This window comes from Phascolarctos cinereus, unplaced genomic scaffold (assembly GCF_003287225.1).
Source record: "Phascolarctos cinereus isolate Bilbo 61053 unplaced genomic scaffold, phaCin_HiC Scaffold_1;HRSCAF=81, whole genome shotgun sequence".
Classification (NCBI taxonomy): Eukaryota; Metazoa; Chordata; class Mammalia; order Diprotodontia; family Phascolarctidae; genus Phascolarctos; species Phascolarctos cinereus.
This window is the reverse complement of record NW_027555514.1, coordinates 62061179-62086872: the sequence shown is the minus strand read 5'-3', so window position 1 is coordinate 62086872 and position 25694 is coordinate 62061179. Positions and strand designations below refer to the sequence as shown.

Below are 25694 nucleotides of genomic sequence, written 5' to 3'. Positions count from 1 at the left end.
TGCCATTAGGATTTTTATTGCTGCACCTCTACCGCACAAATTTCATTTCTAACAAGGACCTGAGGCTAAGACATATTATAGGAGAGATGTATGGCAATTCCATTCCCTATGACTTGAACAACTGTTAACAGGTGTTATAACAGTAGACGTAAATGTGCACAGACACATATTCTTAACAGGGAAAGGGAAGATGCTTCTATGGCTAAGCTGCAACATTCTATTTCTAAGTCTTTCACTGAGATTACTTTGAAAATCAGTAAGGTAGTATTATAGGAGGGAAAAAGTTGGTTAGGGATTTAGTTTTGGTGGCTGAAATCCCCTAAGAATTTTTAAAATCTCTATTCTTTCTCTTACCCACCTTGTCAATCAACAAAGAGGCTCTGCAAATAGATATAGCTATATTGGAGCTGATGCTCAATTTTAATGATGTCTGTGGCACAGGGATTGGGTAAAAATGGGGAGAATCAATCAAACTGCTGCCCACATGAGCTCAATCAATAGAACTCAATCTATTTCAGTGTACTCAGTACCTACAAACTACTACACAGGGTATAGAAGAAATGGAATACATTAACTTCTACCCTCTGAGAATTTCCAAAGTAGTCAAAGAGATAAGGCAAATGGACAAATTGTAAACAATGCTGGCTAGGATACAGTTAAGTAGCCCATGAACTGGGTGCTCTTCATTACTTTAGCGAATTTGTGATTTCAAAGACATGGGTACTCTTTCCAGCAACAGAAACTGCAACCCATTCATTCATTCACACCTTCTCATCTTATATGACTCCTGTTCATGTGTTCCTATAAAACCTCCACAGGGGTTCTAGCCAATGCTCCCAATGCCTCCTTCTAGACAGCTTAGCGTGATGGGGGTTACCAGAGGAACACATGAGTTGTCCATCTCTTATCCCTTATTTAAAAAATTCAAAATCCATTGGCTTATGATGATCCATTCTGAAGCCCAACCCAAACCTAAGTATTCCATGCAAACAAAACCCCAAGTTCAGTTCATAAATTCATCATGAATATTGCAAAGAACAAACAAGAAATAAGATCAGGTAGATAGAGTATAAATGTTACTATGCATCTCAACATTTAATAGTTTGCTAAACTTTCATCTGTCATGTCTGTTTAACTGAATTTAACTGGCTACAGATAGGACATCTCTGGCCCTTTCTTCAAGGAGCTCCAAGATGAAAAGCAATGTAGCATATTTTCCTTTGCCTAAAGGAAAGAAGGCTAAATAGCACCCGACTGCTTCCATTCTTGGCTGATGGAAAGATCTGAGTAAGATGGATAATTCAACTCAGCTATGAAATTGTAGATGTTATATCCCTCATGTAGAATGTAAGCTCATTGAGGGCAGAGACAATTTTATTTTTGTCTCTGTATTCTCAACACATCACATAGTGCCATGTACTTCACCATTCCCCTCAATCCATCCTTATAGGAAACTACTTGCATGGAAACCCTCTACTCAAGCAATTCATTCTCTATAATTTAGAGTCTTGGAGAATTGCCTGTAGATTGTGAGGTTAAGTGACGTGGCCAGGATCACTCATTACATGTCACAGGCATCATGGACGCAGGACTTCCTAACTCCTAGCTTTGTTCTCTATCCACTATACCAGGCAGTCTCTTACACTGCACACAGGTGGTTAGAAAATGTTTAATTGAATTGACATCCCAACCCAGAGTGGTGGAATTCCTGACTGGTCAATAGTTGAGGTAACCCATTCAATTGTTCCTTTGTCCTTGGATTATGACTGTTTACTGCTTAAACCAAATAGCTGGTTATGACTAAATCGTATCTTTTTTCTGATATCTGTTTGGGTTGTATGAACTTAGCCCCAGTATTGGAACAGGAATACTATTTTGTCAGGAAAAGCAACCCTAAAGATCTTACTGGTAGTTTGAGATAACTACCTTTGAATGAATTACCTACTTTCTGAAGAGGTACAGTAGATTAAACTAAGGAAAAAAAGCTTTTCAGAGGAGAACATCTTGTCTTTGTCCCTGACCCTAAAAACATATGCTAGGACAAGGGAAACAGTCAAGAAATGATACCACTTTCCTTAAAGTAGGAGCATTTAAAATATTTGCTATTTGGTCATGTCTACTGACTGCAGACAAAAAAGGACAAATTTTATGCATGTTCCTTTCCTATTGTTAAAAAAAACTTTTAAAAAACTAAAATAAAAAAAATCTTAAACTAAAGAAATAAAAAAATTAACCCTTGAAGAGATAAATCAAAATCAAATATCTCTGTGTCCAGATCCATGCCTGAGGCAGACATATGTTTAAAAAAAAAAGGACCTAGAAAGAAGCTAATGCCTCCTTTCTTCTTTACACATAGTCTCTTCAAAATATGAACATCAGCTCTTTCCCTTCTGTAATTCCCATGTTTGAAACTTTCACGCTGAAAACTCACTGCCTTTCATTGTCATGTGTTAGAAATCTCCTCACATACAGAATTCAATGTCCTCTAATCACATCTCCATTTGCTGCCAAAGTGTCCTTTAGGTTCAGAAAAAGGACAGCCTTTCTTGTGATTGCCATTGTCAAATGTGTTAACATTTTATATATGAAAATGATCAATTAACCAGTTATTTATTGCATCCATTCTGTATCCAGGAATGTGACAGATACTACCTGGGGTTGTTGGGACCATAAAAGAAAGGTAAGTCACTAATTCTGTCTGCTAAAGGAGCTGATGGTCTGGTGGGAAGAGGATGTTGGGAAAAACAGATGAGAAACAATTTGAGAACAATTAAATGTTAATTGTGTGTTACTGACTATATAATACAATAGGAAGAAGAATCTGTCCTGGAAGAATGTACAGGATTTAATTTGGATAGCAAAAGGGGAGGCTGGGGAATGATGACGGGTAAAGAAAACTAAAACTAATAACAGTAAGTAATATTTTAGAGTGTTTTCCATCTAGAATCTGTATGACATAATGGAAAGGACGCTAGGTTTGACGTTAGAGGACTGGGTTTAAATCTCAGCTCCAACATTAACTACTTGTGTGATCTTAGATAAATAACTTAACATCTCAGAGCCTTTGTAAAATGTGAGAGTTGGACTAGATAGAATTCGAAGGCACTTCATTTCTAAATCTCAGTTCCTAGAATCCTAGAATTCTATAAGGTTTTTACTATAAAAATTAGTTCCCTATTTAGTGTATGAGGAAATTGATTAAATGACTTGACCAAGGTCATATAATTTAAGTAAGCTGTAGAAGAAGGATTCTAGCCCAGGTCCTACACTCTTTTCACTATACATACTGATTCTCTGTTGTGATTTGTGAACAGAATCACCTGCATTTCCTCCTTTTACCCCCCTCTCCCGTGTCCCCTGCCCCCGCCCTCATATAACGAAGCCTGACTCAGGGGTTCTATTAGTAGCCTTAAAACAGATTCCTGTTATGCAGATATCAGTCAATAAAAATGTACGAATAATAAACATATAATAATATTTTAATAAACATATATTAGGTACTTACCATTGCCAGGCACCAAACTACCTTTCATCTATCTGGCATTTCACAGTATGTCAAGCACCTATACAAACGTTAACTCGATTTGTCTACAGAAGAATTCTGTGGGTGCACAATTATGCTCATTTTATAGATGATTCTCATTCAACTGAAAGTGACTCCTTAAGATTTTCAACAGTACTGTAGTTGAACCCCTGCTTTTCACTCATTACCTTGTATCAAATGATATGTAAAGTGTTTTACAAACCCTGAAGTATTATGTCTAAGTTAGTTTTGATTGTAGCTCTAGGCATTTTCTCTGACTGTGCCCCATACCTGGAATGCTCTCCCTCTTCATCCCTCCTTATCTACTGGTATCCACGTTTTCCTTTCTGTCCCATCTTCTATGGCAAGCCTGTCTCAACTCTTAATTTTAATGCTTTCCTTGTTGTAATCATTTCCTGTTTACCCCGCATATAGCTTGATTTTACACATTTTTTGTTTGCCGTCTCTCATTATGTAATGAGCTCTTTGAGGGCAGGGACTCTTTGGCACAAAGCAGGTGATTAATGTTTATTAACTGACTGCATTTATTTTGTCTTTGTTTCATATGTGTGTATGTATATATGCATATTCATGCATGTATATTTATTCTGCATATACATATATATACATATATACACATACATATACATATTCATATATATGTGTGTGTGTGTGTATATATATATATATATATATATATATATATATATATATATATATATATATATATATATATATGTACATCTTGTCTCTCTCCACTAGAATGCTCCTTGAGGGCAGGGATTGTTGCATTTTTTATCTTTGTATTCCTAGTATCTAGAACATAATAAATGAATATTGATTGATTACTTTGTATTCTACTTATTTTTCTACCCATCCATAGAAGCTCCCTGAGGGCAGGGACAGCCATCAGTTTTTAATCTTTAAGTGCCCAAGGGCCCAGCACAGTGCTTTACACATTGTAGATGATTATAAATGTTAGCTGAACTGAATTGAATGAGAAATTTTGGCTCAAGAAGCAGCACAATCTATACCCTAACAACAGCACTGTAAAGACAGACAACTTGGGAAGATTTAAGAACTCTGCCCAAGGCAATGACCAACCAAGATTTTAAAGGACTTATGCTGAAGCATACCTGATACAGGGGGTATGGATGAGCCTGAACATAGATGAAGCACACTTTTTGCACATGGCCAATGCAGGTATTTGTTTTACTTGATTATGTGTGTTACTCTCTCTCTCTCTCTCTCAAGAGAGGAGATGGGAGGGAGAAAAAATAAATTGTGGTAAATTGAAAAAAAATTAAATAAAATATGACAGCTAGGACTGGAACTCATGTCTTCTGTCTCTACAATTCAGTATCTTTTCCATTACACTTTGAGTTAGCCAGCAGCTGTGTCATTTTATAACGTTTGATTCATACAATAGCCCTGTGAAGTAGGTGCTAGAGGTGTTACTATTGCCATTTTACAAGTGAAGAAACAGAGGTTGGAGACGTCAAGTCAAATCAGTAAGCATTTATTGAATGCTTGGAGCTCGGCTTCTGGAATACAAAGTTGTTGTTCAATCATGTCAGACTCTTCTCTGTTTTGGATTTTCTTGGCAAAGATATGGAATACAAATTCAGGCAGAAATGAAGATAGTCCTAGCCCTCAAAGAGTTTAAATTCTAATGGAGAAAGACAGTATATAACAGGGAACTGAATAAATGGGGGTAGCCTGGAATGAAGGCCTGAGGGCATTGTAAAGAAAGTCCAGGAGAGTCAGGAAGTCAGCTAGGAGAGGAATAATCACGTGGCTGGCCTGTGCCTCCTAAAAATAGAAGTTTTGAGAGAAGCCAGTCAATCACAGGGTCCTGGGGAGGGGCAGGGAGGCAGGGAGGGACTCTTCCGATGTGTGAAGTCCAGGGGCGAAGAAAGCTTTCAGAGTGAATGTCCTGCGGCATCATAGAGAAAGTCTGGGAGAGTCAGGAAGGGAGCCCCGAGGGGAGGGAAGTTTCACAGCTTAGGGTCAGGGCTGGCATTCAAAGGCAGCATTCTAATCACGACACAGCACTGCTTCTCTGCCTGAAGTGACTGAGGCACAACATCCACAGAGATTTAAATGGTTAACGTGACTGTTTCCAGCAAGGCAGTACCAACAGTGCAGACCGTACAATAATAAGCCCCATGTATGGAACCTTGGATGCATGGGTAACTATCACCTTCATTAGTTGACCTGACAATTCTAATACCTCCCAATGGACAGTTTTGCCCAATTGCTCACATTTTATAATGTAAGTAATGCCTAATGAGAAAGCCAAGTTCTCTAGGGCTTTTCACTCCAAAAAAATGTTAATAATACCTGATATTGGCCATCACGCTATAGTTAAAAGATTCTGAAGTGCTCAGTTTTCCCAGGAATGAAAGGCTAGAGCTTGTATTCTTAGCCAAAGCCAGGAGCCTCTTTGAAGTCTTTCTGACAAGATTTTTTTCTCCAGTAATAAAATATATAATGGAAAGAGTATGCATAGTGCTTTAGTTTTTAAAATACTAGGAAAAATTTTAAAGCCCCCAATACAAAAACATAAATTCCTTCTTGGAGAGGAGATATAAAAGAGAAGAGAAAAAAAGAGAGAGAGAAAGAAGGGGGAGGGGAAGGAATGGAAGGCAAAAGGAAGAGAAAGAAAGGGGAGGGAAAGAGAAGACAGGGAAAAGGAGATATGAAGTTAGGGAGGGGGAAGGAAGGGGAAGGGATGTGTAGGAGAGGAAAGGGGAAAGGGGAAAGAATGTATGAGAATTCCAGAGTGCAGTATTTTATTTGAGAGTCGGCCTGCATTGGCAGATATAGTAACCTACTCAATAAGGCTAGGGCCTTTCTATCTCTAATTACTCTGATCCTAACATCATTCAGCAGAGCATCTCTCAAGAGGAAACTTCCAAGAAACAAAAGTATGAAATGCCCAGACCTGCCCACTGGCCACACAGACTCACAAGGACGTTCGGTGTGATCCGAACTATTACATCTTGAGGGAAGTGCTATGTGAAGCTGGGTTGGGAACCCCGGGCTGGGATGACGGGGAGAAGGAAGAAGGCTACCAGAGTGCTCTATCTTTTGGCTGGCTAAGCTGTGCTTATGCAATGCAATGCACTTGCCTCCTCCTGGAGGCGATGAGGGGGCTGTGCCTGGGCTGGGGCAGGCAGGGGAGGCCTGGGGTGAGCTCTGTCTTTAATTCAGGTCTCTGCTGAATCCTGACTCTACCTGTGTGATCTCAGGCAAGTCAAACACTCTCCGGATCCCAGTATCTCATGTAAAATGAAGGAGCTGGAACAGTCTCCAAGGTCCCTTCCAGCTTTGAATTTATGATCCTATTATCATAAATTACAGAAAGATTTGGCAAGCCTGACCATTTCTTCCCCTTGCCATTCATTTTCCATTCTCTAAAACAGATTATCATCAATGCAGGCAGAGTTTATGGATTGCATACAAGCCTCCCTTCTCCTCCAAGTACGTTTAATGGAGGACAATAGTCCACTAAGGATAGCATTACCTAAAGGCTACAGAAAACCTTGGTCTAGCTGGAAGAAGAACAATGAACTGGGTATCTGGAGATCTGAGTTCCAGTATTATCTCTGCCATCACCTGATTGAGTGGCTCTTACCATCTCTCAGGGGTGGTTTCCTCACCTATAAAATGAGGGCCAGACTAGAGGATGTCTTCCTGTTCAAAATTCTACAATGAGCCTCCCACCAATGCCACTTAACACCTGTGGGATTCTAGGAAAATCACTCGAACTCTCTAGGTCTCATTTTGCTCACTTATAAAATGAGAAAGTTATATTAGATGACTTTTAAATTTCCTTCCAACCCAAGATCTCTCATCCCATGATCCCTATAACTACAAAACATTCCCTATCCTAGAAAAAGCCTGAAGTTTAATATGCTTCTGAGGTTATGATTTGGGAAGGAATGACTCTCTCAAAAGCATCTGTCCCATAAAACCTGCACTATAGAAACACATTGCTAATGCATGAGATCTTGTTTCAGAAAGGGAAAGAGTACAGCCAGGGTTTGGAGCCAGAATTATAGAATTTCAAAATGGGAGAACCCTCAAAGATTAACTTGTTTAACTCTTCCCTAAAACACAAATTCCTCTGACTGTTGGGAACCTGCCTGCTCAGGTATCCATGGAAACATCCTAAGTTACCATCTGATACCCAAATTACTTTCTAGCTGTTTAGAATGCAGGCATGGGGTATGATAACTCACTCTTCGAAATTCAGTTGCAATCAGATTATTAGGTCCCAGGACATTTCTAGTGGGACTGAAGGGCTAACTTTGTGTTAATAGAGTAGTACACCTTGATTCAAAACAGACTTGTCCCTTGAAAAGGGATAATCACAGACTTTCAAATGTTGAGCTTGAAATGGAGCAGGCACGGTAAACCTCTCCTCAAGGAGGAAAGACTGAGCATGGGGCACTTTTAACATATAACCTGACCAGAACAGAAAGAGTTGGAAGGACTTTAAGGCAAAGGTCTTCTGAACACATTTCCTCTTGGCCCTACCCTCTCTTTTTCCTTCCCTGTGACTAGAATACAGAGGCTTTTTAGACTCCGATCTCTTCTCTTTTCTTTCTCATGGACAATGGAGCAGAAGACTCTTTCTTCTTTTTTCTAACAGGCAGAAGAATGTCTAACAACCATTCCCAGTCTTCTCTCTCCCTCCTCCTCCCATCTCTCTCCATTCTATCACCCACTGCTGAAAAAGTTTCCTCAGTGGAAAGCTACCTCCCACAAGCAGATATGAGGTACTGTAGTCTTATCATTTTTTTTGTACAAGGATGCAGGCCTAGAGTTTTTTAAATCTCTCCCTCCCTCTTCTAGCCTCAATAACTGATTCTTGGTAGAAGACCATGGATAGTATCTCCCTGGAAGGCCATATTCTCTCTCTAGTACTCAAAATAGATAATTGGCAGGAATAACTGGATGTGTTCATGAATATGACAGCATCCTCGTTAAGTGGTAGCTAGCTACTGCTTGAACACCTCAAAGGCCAAAGAACTCATCTTCCAAAGCAGTTAACCCTGCCTTTGGATGGTTCTAATTGTTAGAAAGTTCTTTCTTATATAGGGAACTCATCTTCTAAGGCAATTAACCCTGCCTTTGGATGGTTCTAATTGGTACACAGGATAAAGGTTTTTTTCCTCTTATGGAATATTCTCAATAACATAGTACTTGGGATTTAAAACTAGAGGGGAAGAAAGATGCAGCTGCATAATTTAGCCACCTTAACTAATTAATAGCTATTTTCAGTACTTAACATGAAGGCAGAGGTGGCATGGCATAGTAAATTGAGAGCTGGCCTTGGAATCTGGATGATCTTGGTTCAAATTTGGTTTCTGATGCCAAACTGTAAGTTTGAACAAGTCAAGTAACCTCTTAGTGTCCACATATGCAGCTGTTTAAGCCTATAAGCTGTTACCAATCTGCACTGGTACAGGAAGTTGCCTCAATGGGAAGAATATACCAATGAAATCACAAATCAGGAGCTATACCCTCAAAAGAAAATCAGTAAAAACACCCAAACATATATTTGAGATTCCTGGACCAGGAAAATGAAGCTCCCAAACAGAACTTATGTAGTAATTGTGTTAAAGAACAAAAGGTCATCAACTGGGGCATATCAGTCAGTTCAATTTACTCTTTATTTTGAATAAACCAACATCGCTTTAATGAGGTTTTACCTTGTCTCATGTCCCCTTTCATGTGATGCCAAGATGCTGCAAATGGAGGATTACTGAATCATGATGAAACTTTCCCTATATGCTGATGAAGTCAGAGTGACTCAGTCTTTATACTCATTAAATTTATGTGGCTGGTACAAACATGCCATTCAGACATAATACTTTACCTAGACTCAACTTACTTTTTATGCCTCCTTGACACAGCTATTAATTCTGAGACCAGTCAAAATTCAGATTTAAAACCAAGAGAAACTTGTGAGCTACTACCAACAAACGTAGGTAAAGATTAGAGAGGTACAGGGCTAGTCTTGCCCCTCAGGACTGTGATAGATGTTTAGTCTATGACTACCCTGTATATGAAGCCTTTTCAGCCTGGGAGGGCTTGTTAGAGCTTACACTCCAGTGCTATATCTATTAAAACCCAATGTTACCTTTATGATATAATGAGGCATTGGAGTAAGTTTCCAAGATTGTCTTGTTCTTACATGAAGATAGATGCTAAATAAATGTTTGTGGATTGATTTGTGATGCTGATGTCAATTATGGGTAGATCTGGAGCTCTTAAGAAGACACAGAAACAGCTATGGAGAAGCACAAATCGGCTTGTGTTGTGAAAAGATGAACACCTTGGATACCAGGCACTATTGGGTCCTGTTATTTGGAGATCAATCAAACCAACAAGCATTTATGAAATACCTTCTGTGTGCCAGGAACTGGGGATATAATAACACAAAGAGTTCCTGCCCTCAAGGAGCTCACATTCTAGTAAGATGCCGATCAATCAGCTAACAAGAGTGTATCAAAAAGATATGAGCAATATGTGAACACTGCTTGCTTACCTGGGAAGGTCATTTAGAAACCAGGGATTTGGGGGCCAGTGCAGCCCTACAAAGGGCAAGAAGCCCTGGAAAGGGAGAGTCCGAGGGACAGTAACATCATTTTGACCCTATTGGTGGTACGGTGGTGTCACACTTGAATACTTAACCAGCACAAAGATCCTAGATCAGGTCTTTCTACTAAAAATGGAAAGCTAGAAAATACAGAAAGGTATCTCAAACCAGACAAACAGAAGATGAAAATGAAATCAAGAGAGGCGATAAAACAGATGTCGGGTGCTACGAAATCCTCTAAGAACAGATTTCCCATTCTTGTGTCCTACTGTGATGCCTTACTGTTTGCAGAGGTGACCTGGGCTCCCCCAGGCTGTGTTAGCAGAATTCAAGGTGTGGAAAGTCTTTCCAAGGAAGGAAGGTTTTGAAGATGGGCCCAATAACAGGCTGTTTATCTTCAGTCTAAGAACCAGCCTGACTGTTTGGGTGGGCTCATCACCAAGTTGGGCATAGGGTAAAGAAGTTTTTGTTCATAGCAACTCAAAGACCTACTAAGTCACGAAGGAGTTTTAATATGCTTTGGAAGAGGGAACGCCTACACTGATGAAACGATTGCTGACATCTTTGTAGTGCTTTGAAACTTGCAAAGCACTTTAAATACCTTACCTCATCTGAGCCCCAAAATAGCATGCAGAAGCGCTATAATTTTTTTTAATCATTTTACAAATGAGGAAACCGAGGCACAGAGAAGTATCAGCAACTGATGGAAGATCACATAGCCAGGAAATTTCAAGGATGGAACTAGAGCCCAGGCCTTTCTTAACGTCAAGTCCAATGATCTAGTCACTATGCCTTCCTGTCTTTATCGCATGTTGTTGAAATATTGAAGTTGAGGTGAAAGAAGAAGTCATTCACTTGATTTTCAATCGAAATGTCTCTGAAATACAAAGATCTAACTGTCTACAACAAAAAGCCACTGTGTGCTGGGACAACTCTAGGCACAATGCTGAGGAGTGGAAGGAACAGGTGAATGAAAAATGACACTGACAATAAAAATCAGGTCCAAAGGCTAGCATTACCATCTTAATTCCTCCAAGGTGTTAGTCTTTCTGCTGCCTGTCAACTTTGCATTCATATTCACAAATCCCACATTGGAGAGGCTATATGGTATATATCTGGAGCCAACTTGAGAGTCAGGATGACCTGGGCTCAAGTCTTAATTCTGCCACATTCTAATGGTATGACTCTCCTTGGTCAAGTCCCTCAACCTCTCAAGTGATTATTTAAGTCTAGAAGTTGGAGAACAGGTGGAGGGGACTTGCCTTGCAGGGAATTCCCTATACTGATAAAATGACAAGTATACCCCCCCCTTAAAAAAAAGATTGTTATTGTTCGGTTATGACTGACTCTTTGTGACCCCATTTTGGGGTTTTCTTGGCAAAGATACTGGAGTGGTTGTTATTTTCTTCTCCAGCTCATTTTACAGATGAGGAAACTGAGGCAAACAGGGTGAAGTGACTTGTCCAGGGTCATACAGCTAGTAAGTGTCCGAGGCTGGATTTGAACTCAGGTCTTCCCAGCTCCAGGCCTGGTGCTATAACTACTGTTCCACGTAACAATATTTAAATATCTGTGGATGTGGGTTTTTTTTTCCCTGTAGGATTTTAAGCTTCTTGAAGATAGAGACTATCTCATTTTTGTATTTATTTCCCCGGTGATTAGTAGAGTGCCTAACACCTGGAAAGTGTTTAACAAATACATGCTGACATGATTTATTACTTGCTATCCCAGTCTTCAATCTCACCAGTAATGGAAGATTTATGAATATAGCCTATAGTCAAAATGGTGCCACGGTCTGCGTGATCTCTATCACATGCATACCAATACAGTAGCAAACAGTATCCACTTAATATTTAAAAGGGGTTTTTCATAGTGTTATCAACCTATGTGAAACCAATATTCAACTCTGTAAGAAGCCACTTTTCCCCTTACTCAAGAGTAAATTTATTATAATATACAATAAGTACTTTTTTTTACTTAAAGACTGAATATTTTTTCTACCTATGTATTCTCTCAGGGAGATAATTAATTAATTTAATTTAAATAATGAATTAATAAATTTCATTATGAAATTTTTTTTACATGGAACTAATTGTTCATGTTGCATATTTGTTTCACAAGATACTTGAATGGAATTTTTTAAAAAGAGACTTATTCTTTTTACTAGTAGCCTCTTTGCCTGTCTGTTATTTTTCCTAGTAAAGGAGTTGGAGCAGTAAGGAGAGTATAGCCAAGATGTCCAGCAACTTGGGTAAAGGGATTTATGGGAGGAGAAACAATAAGGTGGTACAGTGGGTAAGAGTGTTAGCTTGGGGTCCACATGATCTGAGTTCAAATCCAATCTCAGAAACTTGTTAGCTGTTTAATCCCGGCCAAGTCACTTTACTTCTGCCTTCCTCAGTTTTCTCATTCATAAAATGAGAATAATAATAGCATCTACTTCACAGGGTTGTTTTGAGGATCAATCAAATGTATGTAAATGTGATAACGATGAAGAAGACTGTATTCGTTTTCTTTTTTTGGTGAGGCAATCGGGGTTAATTGACTTGCCCAGAGTCACACAGCTAGGGAATGTTATGTGTCTGAGGCCAGATTTGAACTCAGGTCCTCCTGACTCCAGAGGTGGCCCAAAGATTGTATTCTCACAAAACATTTTTCCTACTTTTGACAGTTGTTTAGCAAGGAGGGGCCTGACAGGATCAGTGAAGGAAGAAAAGGAACGTACCTTGTATCATGTGCTCATCTAAGCAAAACACACATGTGTGTCTGGGGAATATGCCTATTTGCAGAGCTGTTCCATTTAATGATATTAAAGCTCAGTTTCACGTGGATCCCCATACAGGGAGAGGAAAGAAAGCAGTGATGGAGAAAGGGCACTCGGCTTGAAACCTCTCTGGAGCTAACTGTGAGATCTTGTGTCACAAGTAGAGGGTGCTTAACTTTGTTTTTGTCACGACCCCTTGGACAAACTGACGAAACTTTGTGGATCTCTTCTTGGAATAAAGTTCTATTGCTTAACATTCACAATAGAAGGAAATGGTACATTTCAGTCAGAGATTAGTTAAAATTCAAATGTAATTTTCCCCCTCCAAATTCATGAATCCTCTGACATCTACCCACAGACTCCTGCACCCCAGGTTAAGAACCTCTATCATAGATCTAGAACTGGAAGTGGTCTAGGAGGTCATCTATTCCAACCTTTCTATTTTACAAATGAGGGGACTAAGGCCCAGGGGATGAAGTGACTTGCCCAGGATGTAGCAACAGATCTGGGATTCAGACTCAGATTTTTGTGGCTCTAAACTCAACGTTCTTTTCACTGCCTCCTTGGGCAATTCGCTTCCCTTCTCAGTTTTGTTACCTAAAAATGAAAGGGTTGGACTCCATCATTTCTAAGGTCCCAGCCTGCTCCAAATCTTCTGAACAAACTGGAGCTTTGAAAAGAAAACCTCAGGGAGGGAAATTCTCTCTAGAAGCCCTATATACAGCTGCACAAATAAAACAACAGATAGAATCTCTGCCTGGAGTCAATCCTGGGTCTAGTCCTTACGGCCTCATGCTCAAACGTTCATATACATTTTGTCTGCCAATCACAGGCCAAACCTGGTGGGATTAGAAAGTTCAGAATTTAGAAATAGTTTACATTTCTGTGGGAAGAAAAAGGAGGTAAGGGATCCTTTTAAAAAGTGTTCATCGATAGAGACAATATTTAAATATCAATCTACCTTATTCACAGGACACAAAACTCTGGCTTTATCTTAAGGCAGTCTCCTTATCATACCCCCTCAAAGGTACCCTAGCCCTCTTCCCAGTATGCTGTTAGGTGCTGTCTTGTCCCTTTAGAATGTAAGCTTCCTGAGAGTAGGGCATGTACTGCTGCTCCCTTATATTAGTGTCCCCAAGGCTTAGCACAGTGCTTGACAGTAAACATTTAATAAATGTTCTCTCTCATTGTCTCGCTCCCTGTCTCTCTGTCTCTCCCCTCCTTTGTCTCTCTCCCTCCCTCTTTCTGTCTCTCTCCCTCTCCATACTAACATAAAATTGGGTGAAGAACAAATGATCTCAGGTATACCCCAAGATAAGCAAGCCTTCAAAATTAGGTTATCCTCTCTCTAAAGCCTACTTACACAAAATGGTGTTTTCTCTAAAACTTATTTTGACAAATTATCCTCCATTAACTCAAGCTCATGGCCCTTTTCTTTTAGGTTTCCATTTCAATCTCTCCCCACTCTTTCCATCCAAAATTATCCTAGACATTATTCATGATTTTCACCTGTGAAAACAGAAAGATGTTTGGTCTGGAGTCAAATCAGACGACTCAGCAGTTGAACAAAATACAACTGTATCTTTTGTTTCCACATTTTCCTTCATGGTGTGAATTATTTCATTATCAGATCAGAAAGAATATGGGAGTGGGAGGAGGTTGGTAATTCAAAGTATACACTTCTCAACAATTTCACATTTGACCAGAGATAACTACAGGTCGTCATCATCATCATCATCATCATCATCATCATCATCATCACCATCATCATCACCATCATCATCATCATCATCATCATCATCACCATCACCATCATCATCATCATCATCATCATCATCATCGAAAGACAAGCATCTGGGTAGGCTGGAGAAAACAAGAGAGGGCAGCCACTGCCCCTCAGGCTGGACACCATGCATTCAGATGCCCCTTCCTAACCCTCTACTCAGTAACTTGTTCACAAATAAGTGACAGGGTACCTATCCACTGTGGAGGCATGTTCCTTCATTATTTAAACTAGAAGATCGTGAGTTTCTTGAGAATAAGGAATTGTCTTTTGCTTTATCCCCAGTGCTTAGCACAGTGCCTAGCACATAGTATGTGCTTAATAAATGTTTATTGATTGACTGATAGAAGCAGAAGTGAAGGGAGAGTGTTTCAAAGTAATTTTCAGATCTGGAAGACTTGTGATTGAATTCTCCTTTGTGGGATCTCTTTCTTGCACCGTATGGTGGGAAAGGACCTTGTTAAAGACAGTAATTATCTTTATTAACTGAATGTTTGGGAATGAAATGAAGAAATAAATTCATGGGGGAAGGGAAAGATAAAATGCTTCCTCTTTTCATGTCTTCATTGAGGAATTTTCTTTTTGTTTCCACCCCTCCCCCTCCTTAGTCTAGTCAAATGATTTCCCTGGTACAGGGAAATTCCAGTATGGGGACTCCCTCTTCTAATGCAAATCCGTACTAGTTGGTAACTTGGAGGCATTGAAAGGTTAAGTGACTTGGGTAGTATGTCAGGGGCAGAGTTGAATCCAGGTCTTCCTAACTCCAAGCCTATGCCTTTGCCTCCTGCATGCTGCCTCACTTTCTTTTATTAATATATTGGCACCAGATCAAAGATTTAGAGCTGAAAAGGATCTTAAAGGTCATCTAATCCAACCTCCATATTTTACAGATGAGGGAACTGAGGCACAGAAAGCTTACACAATTTGCCAAAGGGAGCATCAGAAGTGAGATTTGAATCTAGATCCTGGGACTCTAAATCTATCACTCCTACACTACCTCTGCTTCTCCTCCCAATGCTGTGAAGAATAAACTGGGTACAGTCATAGAACAAAGGAAAAACTAATGGGAGAAAGACTCTTTGAAATGTTCTTCAGTCATGAGAATGTATTTTTCTGTAAAAGATGAGGGACTTTTGCCTGCAGCAAGGGCACGTAACATCCCACTAACTTTGCCACTAAGTAAGGAAACAAACACTCCCAACAAATTTCATGCCCGGTGAATCTGGTCCTCACCACCTTTCCCCCATGGCTGCTCAATGAGGACTCTTGTTCCCAATTTCTTCCTTCCAGGGCATCTATCTTTTTAATCCTTCTGCACTTCCAGCTGGATGCTCACATCCTCCAGTTAGCTGGGCTTGGGTCCCACCATTCCCTCCAGGAAGGTGCCTGGGGCAGGCGGTGGGGTTGGGTGGGGAATGGATGGCTGTTTAGTATGCCTCAAATTGAAATTGGAAGAAAAATGCATCTATGCCAGCACTGCTATGCTTAGTGATGAGAGAGAGAGACCTTCACCTGCCCAGAGGCTTTGAAATACCAAGCAACAAGCCAGCTAACCAAGCCAAGAGCCCTTCAATCATGAATGACCCAAGTCTTTCTGTCAAAGACCCTTGGGTGTGCTCATTCCTCCAGCTCCAGCTCCCACCACGCCCCTCTGCTGGTCAGCCCCGTCTTGTGTTTTATCTTCCCCCATTAGAATATAAGCTCCCTGTGGACAGAGATTTTCTTTTTCTTTGTATTTGTATCTCTCACACTTCGATGGTCCCTGGCACATAGGAAACGCTTAGTAAATGTCTATTGCCTGCCTGCCTGCCTGTTTTGTTCTCTAGGGCAGTGTGGGGGCCCTGGGTAGGGCCATCACTCTCTTGCTGAAGAACATTCCTGTGAAACTAGAGAAAGCTTCTGTGGAAATGTGAGCCTGCAAACAATACAACTCTTCTAAAGGAAGATGTTTAGAGAGATCAGGAGAAGTTACACAATGTTCTACTCCATGGCCCAGTGATCCAGTGTCTATGCTGTACCCTCATACCTGCTACGGAGGGGGCTGAGGCTTGTACAGAGGGCTGCTTTTCCATCTGGGAGTGTCTGAGGACATCTGGCCAAGCCCTTAGCACCTCTTTTGCTCTCTCTAGGGTAGGGTTTGTCCACAAAAGGCCTCTCCTACATAACTTTCCCTAAATATTTTCCAACCTATGGGCACCATGCTGAGAAGGCTCTGGCTTTTCTTCCTGCCCAAAGATTCTTTCCTGCAGCCAGGCCCAGTTCTAGGGAACAGTGAGGGGAAGAAGGTGCTCAGGACAGTCCAGATGTCCTTAGAAAAGTTCAGGGTTTGGACTCTTCTATGTGGGAAGGGCTGGGCATGACTGACCCCATAATTAGTTCCCATATGGATTGGCCTAAATCCCCAATTTTAAAATAAAGCACATGTCATATGCCTTAGCAGAAGTAAGGGCAAGGCAAGATCTTGGGGCCAGAAGTGTGGACCCACTAAGTTTCCAGCTCTTATCTCTATCCCTTTCCTCCAAAAATAGCACCCAAAGGTACACTACTGAGCTTACAGCCTAGGGGAGAAAACACATACTCCGTAGCTTGGAAAGTTGTACCCTCCACAGTCTGGCTCCTACCTTCCTGTCCAGTCAAATTTCATGTAATTCCCTCTCAAGAACTTTATGTTCCAGACAAACAAGACCTATAATTCAATATCCAATCTCCTGAATCCATGTGTTTACCCATGCTAGCCCCATTCTTGAAATGCATCTTCCTTGCCCCTGCCCTCAGTCCCCATTTATCTGAGTCTCTCAAAAGCTTGATTCTAGGGGCAGTTAGTGTCACAGTGGATAGGCCCTGAAGTCAGGAGGAGCTGAGTTCAAATCCAGCCTCAGACCAAACACTTGACACTTACTAGCTGTGTGACCCTGGACAAGTCACTTAACCCCAATTGCCTTAAAAAAAAAAGCCTGATTCGGCTGAAGTGCCACCTTTCCAAGAAGCCATCCCTGATCTCCACTGACCCCCTTTCCCTCCACCCTCTAGTTGTTACTGCTCTCTGTTGACTATCCAATCCCATGTACTTGTCAAGGCTCTCCCACACACCTACTTGAGAGCAGGGACCATTTCATGTTTGTCTCTGTGTCACCAGAACATCGGCTGACATGTAGAAGACTCTTAATAAATGCTTGCTGAGCTTTGAAAGACTTTAAAACTAGAGACTCTGGTGAAATCATAAACCATAACACCAAAGGACTGAAGGTGAGCCATGTCACCCACCTCCTGCCAGAGAAGTGATGGACTTAAAATACACAGTAAGACATGCATATCTGGACGTGGCTAATGTGGGAATTTATTTTGCTAGACTGAGTATGTTGGTGGTGAAGATTTTGTTTTGGTTTTCTGTTTTCAAGTGTTCAATTAGGGGGGAGTAGTGAAAGAAAATACACTTTAATTCAAAAAAATTTGTAGAATAGAACATAAGTTTTCAAGCTAGATTTCTATCTCTATGCCAATAAATAACCAAATCTCAGTGAAAAATGAACCATTCTGTTTGTTTGGTCCAATTATTAAAAAAATTACTAAACAACGCTGCTATTTCTGATGGAAAATGTTATTGTGAAGATGCTACATTCCTCATTTGGGAGTGGGGTGGTTGGTGGAATGGTATGTTAGAGGCTGCACGTTTGGCTGTAGTATAAAGCATGTTGTGATAACCTTCTCATTCTCTCCTCCCCCTGCCCACCCCCACATTTATATTTAAGACACGATAGGTGAGCAAGGAAATTATGGAGATGTCTCTTAGTTTTGAATTAATTATAGGGCCTACAGAAACCTCCTAATGAGTGGGAGAACTCTTTAGAGAAGCAGGGTACATTTATTCAGTTTCAAAGACGGACACACACAATAGAATTGGAATAGAAGGAGATTTGGTGTGCCTGTACTTGGAATCTTTCCCTAGAAGCTTTATTATAAACTAGCATGAAAAAGGGAGTTAACCCCACTGAAAACTAGGCTATTAATAAAGAAGAGGGCAGAAGGATCAATGTATCCCTCACGTTCTCTGTTTCATCACCAGGAGGGATGCTGACTATATACCAATGCCTGAGGTTTCCCCAGCATATATTATTAAAGCCCTCTTAGAGAAGTGGTATGAAGACATGGAGATGGGAATGAGCTGAGCATCTATCAGGACAGAAGGCTGGCTAGAGGACAGTGTCCATGTTGGGGGAAAGATAAAGCATGAAAATAAAGGGACATAAGGTTGGGTCAGTTGATGGATTTCTTTGAAAACCAGGCTGAAGAATTGGAATTTGATCTTTTAGAAGGTTATAAGGACCACTGTAGGTTACTGAGCCAGGGAATTATGAGATGGAACACATATTAAGAGGATGGACACCGAGCCAGTGCGTAGGAGGCACTGGAGGTAGAAAGGCTAGCGTGGTGATTTCATCACAGATTTGAGACTGAGGTGATGGAAGTGGGAAGTTAAGGAGTCCTCAAATAGAGAATGCTTCTTTGGTCTTAGTGAGAATTTCACTTTTGGTAAGTACTGCAATTGCAACCCCCCAACCCCTCAGGTGCTCCTTTTACCATTCAAGGATCCCAGTTTTGCCACAGCACAACAAATATCACAAACCAATTCCAAACACAGGCACTAAGTGCGTCTGAGTAATTACATGTTCTCAGTGTTAAGGAGGAGGCATTCCCCACCTTGCATGCCATTAGTATTCACTCTGGGCTTCACTCTCAAGGCTGCAAAAATAGACATGCTTTAGTCAATCCATCCATCAAACAACAAGCATTTATTAAGTGCCCACTTTGTGCTAAGCAATGGAAATACAATGACAAAGAATGAAAGCAAGCATTTGGCTCCAAAGAAATATCACCGATTCAGTGCAAATGGAAATGTGCAAGGGATCTGGTTTAGTCAAGAACACTGGTTGGGATGCAAAACACACACGGTTTCAAAGAAGGTAAGCTATACAACCCAATGCAATCAGAAAGAGAAAAAGTACAGTACTAACTCTCTGAGAGGATTCAATTTTCATCATGTACCTTTGAATGTCAAGTTCTGAGTGAAGTGAGATCAACATGCACCTCAAAGCCTGTGGATCAGAAAGAGAGAGAAAAACAGAAAAAAAGGGAAAAAAGATGAAAATATGGAAAGGAAACAATGAGTAGGCTGATTGAATGGACTGTGAATGCTGTCATTCTAAAAAAAAACCAAAACAGTGAAATCTTGAGCAGAAAGGAAGAATGATAAAAATGTCAACATTATATTTCCATGAGAAGTGTTGAAACAAACATAAAGTCAACCACCATCAACAGGCTTAATCAACAAACCTCAGCCCAGCTACAGCTGCATTCATTGGGTAACATTTAGAATCTCACATTTTCCTTTAGCATGTGGATTCATCAACAAACCCCACCCCCCAGGTACAGCTGCTTCCATTGGGTAACATTTGTGATTGCACATCCACATCTGACCTCCTGTTTATGATGCAGCTGTCATATCCTAATGGTGACCAAGAAGGTACCAGAGTCTATGAAAATAGAACTAAATATATATCTTCTTAATACAATTTGTCTCATACCTATGAAACCACCGAGAGGACAAATGGTATCAACTGGTATTTGCCCCGGGTAGCAAGATACCACTGTACCAGGCCTTCAGATATACTGAAGGTGGATAAACAAGATCAGTCCACTGAAGCTCCCCCTGGAGAAAGCCATGTCAATGTAGCATCACATGGATTCTAGCCAAGCTCAAACACATTGTGCATCTTCTCAAGGACAGCAGGTCTTTGTGTAAATTGAGGAAATAGTACTTGATTTAGGGTTTGCTTGACACCATATATGAGTCAGGGTGGAATGCCTGCCTTTGCCAACTGCATTAGCTGTCATACACCCAGAATATTTGGCTTCTTCTAGACTCCACCGCTGATTTCCAAGCAATTTCATTCAAAGGTAGACAAGTAAGGCGGAAAATTAATTAGTTTTGATGTCCGACGAAAATGGAAATTTTGTACAAAGAAAGAGGAGTGGGCTGCTTTTGCATCCAAAGAGACGTCAGTGAGAGTGACTATATGGCTAATATATGTCTTACACAAATACTAGCCTATGTGTATTTATGTATAGATGTGTAATAAAGATGCATTTTTGCTGCCAAATACCAAGCTATCTGAATAACTAACCTATCTCTCAGGGTTGTTGTAAGATTCAAATGTGATATTTGTAAAGCACTAAGTGCTGTGCCTGGAACATATCAGGTGCTTTAAAATGATCATTTCCTCCTTCCCTCCTTTTCCAGCTCCTTCTCATAAGGATCCAGGTTACTGTTTCATATTTCCTCTTGGTCAATATCAATACCGGTCTTACATACTTACCAGATGATGATAATATTTGGAAACAAACAAAAAAGAACAAACCAGACAAGAAAAGAAATACAACAACTGAGCCACACTTGAAAGGAGGTGGGGTGGAAGAAGGATAAAAGACAGGAAGGAGGAATAAAGACACCCTACAGTGCTCTGTGTAGGAAGTTCTGTCAAAACTATAAGAAGCCTTTATGAGAAGAGGAGATCAACATTATTAGAAGAACTATTAGCTGAGGTGACCCTATGAAAACCCTTTCCTTAAGGAATACTCCCCAGTACTAAGGTGAAGATTACTCTAGGGCCCTCTGGGTCTTGTGTTTCAAAGTTTATAACTCTAATCAGCAATGAAGGAAATACCCTTAGGTACACCATAAAGAATAAAGCCCTGCAGATGCACAGTAAATACTGAATGACAGATCTGAACAGATGCTATCATGGACTTGGGAGAAGAAAGACAATAGAAGTTCATAGTCAATTTCTTTTCTGAGAGGATAAACAGTAAGAAAGGGTAAAGGGCAAAGTATACAGGATACATAACAGTGTCCTGGACAGGATCCATTCTGGGGAGTATGAGTCAGGAATAGGTGAGGCTAGAGACAAACATAGACCTAAAAAAGACAAAGGAAAGATTGGTGAATCCTTGAGCAACTCTTTTTTTTTTAAGAACTTGTAACAGAAAATGATAATTTCATAGGATTTAGAGCTCAATGGGATCTTCCAATCTCCTAGCCCAATACCTTCATTTTGGGGAAAAATCTGACCTTTATTGGTGTTTTCATCTTCTTGATCACACCATGAGCTTGGAATGTGAAGTGAAGAAAGCAGTAATTCTAGGAAAAGGAAAGCTCAGTGCTGGGGGATACAAGGAATTGATTGACATGAAATCAGTCAACCAAGTACTGCTTGATGGCATACTATGTGCCTAGCACAGCTGTGGGTTCTGTGGGGTAATGGAAAGAACATTAAATTTGGGTTTCAGAGCCAAAGGCCACGTAGAGGGCAAGTGAGACATACATTTATAAAACAACTGGTGAATAAGATGACACCATAAATCACACCATAGAGTAATTATTCAATAAATCATACTCTGAGTAAAGGAAAATCTACAATGAAGCGCTAGTTGTGTTACATATGCAAGAGTGCAAAAGGAGCTAGAAAAGGGCAGAAATCAATATGGCCTCGTGTCATGAGGAAATAATATTATATTATATCATAGCTGTCATTTATAGGGCATTTGTTTACAAATTAACACACTGTCTCATTTGACCCTCACAATAACCCTATGAGACATAAAGATCAATTATTGTTCTTATACCCATTTGACAAGTGAGGAAACTGAGGCATGTGAAGTTAAAGGGCATATCAATGACTACATGGTTAGTAAATAGGCAAAGCCACCTTTCCTTCTCAGGTCTCTGGATGCCATGTCCTGTGGTCTTTAAAAAAAAAAAAGAAAAAAATATATATACACACACATATGTATACATACACCCACACACACACACACACACATGTATGTATATGTGTGTATGCATAAGTATATACACACACACAAACACATACATATGTACATATATATTCTTCTGCTTATGAAAGACATACATTTGAACTTTGTCTTGAAAGATGAACAAGATGATGGTAGGGAAATGGGACAATATATATATACACACACATATGTATACATACACACACATATGTATTTGTGTGTGTATGCATAAGTATACACAAACACACACATACGTACATATATATATTCTTCTGCTTATGAAAGACATACATTTGAACTTTGTCTTGAAAGATGAACAAGATGATGGTAGGGAAATGGAACAGCTCAAATGAATATGCCTAGGGGTATGTTTCAGCATGGTGAATGTGTTTTAGAGCAGTAAGAAGATATTCCATAACAAGAAAGAGTATTTTAGGAAGCTTGGGGAATAAGGTTGGTTATTTAGGACAGGATCAGACTATGTAGGCCCTGAAAAACTAGGCAGAGAAGATGGTCCTTGATATGGTAGGAAACACGGATGGAGCCAATGTAGGCTATGTCTCTTTGTAGCTGACCCCCATTGCTTCTAGTTTTGCACTCTGGGCTAAGAAGGACAAGTTTAATCCCTTTATCATAAAGCATGCCTACAGATAATTGAAGATAGCTTTCATGCCCCCTCTCTACCTCCAAGCCTTCCTTTCTCTAGGCTAAACAACTCTGGTTCCTTCCCATGGTCCTCATGTGGCAAGACCTCCAGTTCCTCACTATCTTAGTCTTATAGGATTTACATTATTATATTATTATTATAGTCTTAGAGGACCTGGTTCTGAGTTCCCTGTGAATCAGGGACACTACAACAGCAGTCTCAGTGTGGGCATAAAAAGCAGAGGATGTCAAAGCTGGAAGAAAACTCAGAAACCATGTCACCCAAGGTCCTCATTGCCCATGTCTCTATATATTCAGTGCCCTCAAGCCATGGAATAACTTTGATAATCTCTATGAAATCTTCAATAATGAATCTTCAACATCTCCAAGTGAGGTTTTCCCATGTGTCACCTCCTTTTCTGAATTATTTCCACTTTTCATTATTACTACCTTCTATGAGTTACAAGAACTTTCATATGATACCCACCTACAGCAAAGAAATAAGAATTCCCTCAAAGACTCTTGTGGAAACTTGGAAAGAGGGCTAGAGAGGAGACAATGTCTTCATTTTAATTCATCCTCGGCCTGCTGCCTAATTTTGATTAGGTTCAGTGTCTGATCCACTGAAACTTACCCAATCCTTGTTAAGGTCTTAGAAGAACATTCATTTTCCTTCCTTCTTGCTTATAGATACAGGAAAACAACCTCCCAAGACTACTGGATACAATTTCCTCCATTCTCCTTGATACCAAGAAAGCCTAGAATCAGACACCTTCATAACAACAGACAGAAAAAGGGATGTCTAAAGGATGTAGCAGTAAGGCTGAGCATGTGTGCTGAGAGCAGCAGGAACTGGAGGTGGGGAGGTAGGGCGAAGAGAAAGGCTGAAAAGAACTGATTAGATATCCTAGAGAAGATTTCCTTGAATTTTCTGAGCCCTAATTACTGAAACTCAACTCACAGGAAACCTTTTCACTCCTCAGATTAGAAACAGCAGACACAATCTGTGCTGAAAATGTTTTGAGCCCCACAGGTTAACAGTAAGAGAGTCGAGAAATAAAACAGGATTTTATTAGGCTGCTCACATACTTCAGCTAATTCAAGTGTGCACCATTTAGAGATATGATACATGGATTTGAATATGAAATGGAAAACCTCTCCTGAAAAATAAGAATGACTAGAAAAGGAGGTAGTCTTACTCGGATCACTCTTAAAGCTCCAGGAAGACTCAGAAACTTTACAGGATTTTAAAGGGTTGAGAAAGGACTAGGGGAGTCACAGGATGGAATTAGGGATCAAAGACCTCTCATATTGGTAAAACAACAGGTGCAGCACAGAGTTGTAATCCAGTACAAATTAAACTGGATGACAATCACTGGGTGACTTCTCTTTTCATCACTGGATTGACCTATGTGGAAAGGTCAAGGGATATCCTAAGAACAAAACAGCAGCAGGACAGCATGGGGCTGGAGATGCTGCTGCTTTACCAGAAAATGGACAGACCCACCATATCCCTTTGAGAAAGACTTGGCACTACAGGAAGGCTAGTCTTGAGGATAGAGGTGCAGGCTGTGGGAAAAGAGAAAAAGACTGTCACTCCCTGGCTGTGAGCTTGGAGGTGGCGGAAAAAAGGTGGCGCTAACGATCCTAGGCAAATGCCAATGCTATGGAGGCAGCAGCCACTGGAGGACCAAGGATCAGTCAAAATGGGCAAACAAAGGAAGGTAATTGACTAACTAGATTCTTTCTTGCCATACAGAAAGATCTGGAAAGGATGGGAATCCAGAATGAGATTGCTAGATCAAGGCATATAATATCCCTGTTCCCCCTGGCCCCCTACCCCCATAATGCAAGCTTCTTGAGGGCAGAAACTGTTTTGGTTTTGTGTCTGTATTCCCAGCACCTAACACAGTGCCTAGTGCACAGAAGGTGCTCAAAAAATGCTCACAGATTGGTTTATTGATACCTATTTGTACTTTTTCCATCTTTAGCATCAAAGTCAACTACCCACCTACTAATTCTGCAGGAAGCAGTTTGCTGCTATGGGAGATGGATTGAAGGCAATCCCTCTAGTATGGCAGATGAGCTTAAAAGCAATCCCAGATTTTTGGCACAGTGCGGTCCAGATAACTGCACAGTACAATGGATCACCACAAAGATTAGATTCATCTGCAAGAGGAGTTACAAACAGGAGCTGTTTTCCTAACAGTGATGCAAGATCAGATCAGTTATGAATAGGGCTAATTATATATCATAAATGTAAAGATACAATAACACACCTGCCGTAACAATTTAAAGCCATAAAATTATATTTGTAGTCCTTAACATCAGGCAAAAATTGGATGTACACATTGACTATAAGGGGTCTCAAATGTGCCATGAGTTATTCAAAGACAACATACAAGGCCTTCAGAAATTTGATCCAAATTTAATGCTAGTTCTAGTAAACAGTAAACATTTAAATGATAGTATTTTTACTCGACATTTTAGAATTCTGAAGAGCACTGGGGGATAG

The 25694-nt window shown here is 40.3% G+C and overlaps 1 protein-coding gene across 2 annotated transcripts in view; it reads right to left on the bottom strand.

Annotated features, from left to right (window-relative positions):
- The window catches only part of KIAA1217 (KIAA1217 ortholog), a 393972-nt gene that overhangs the window by 185894 nt on the left and 182384 nt on the right, over positions 1–25694 (bottom strand). The window lies entirely within an intron of this gene.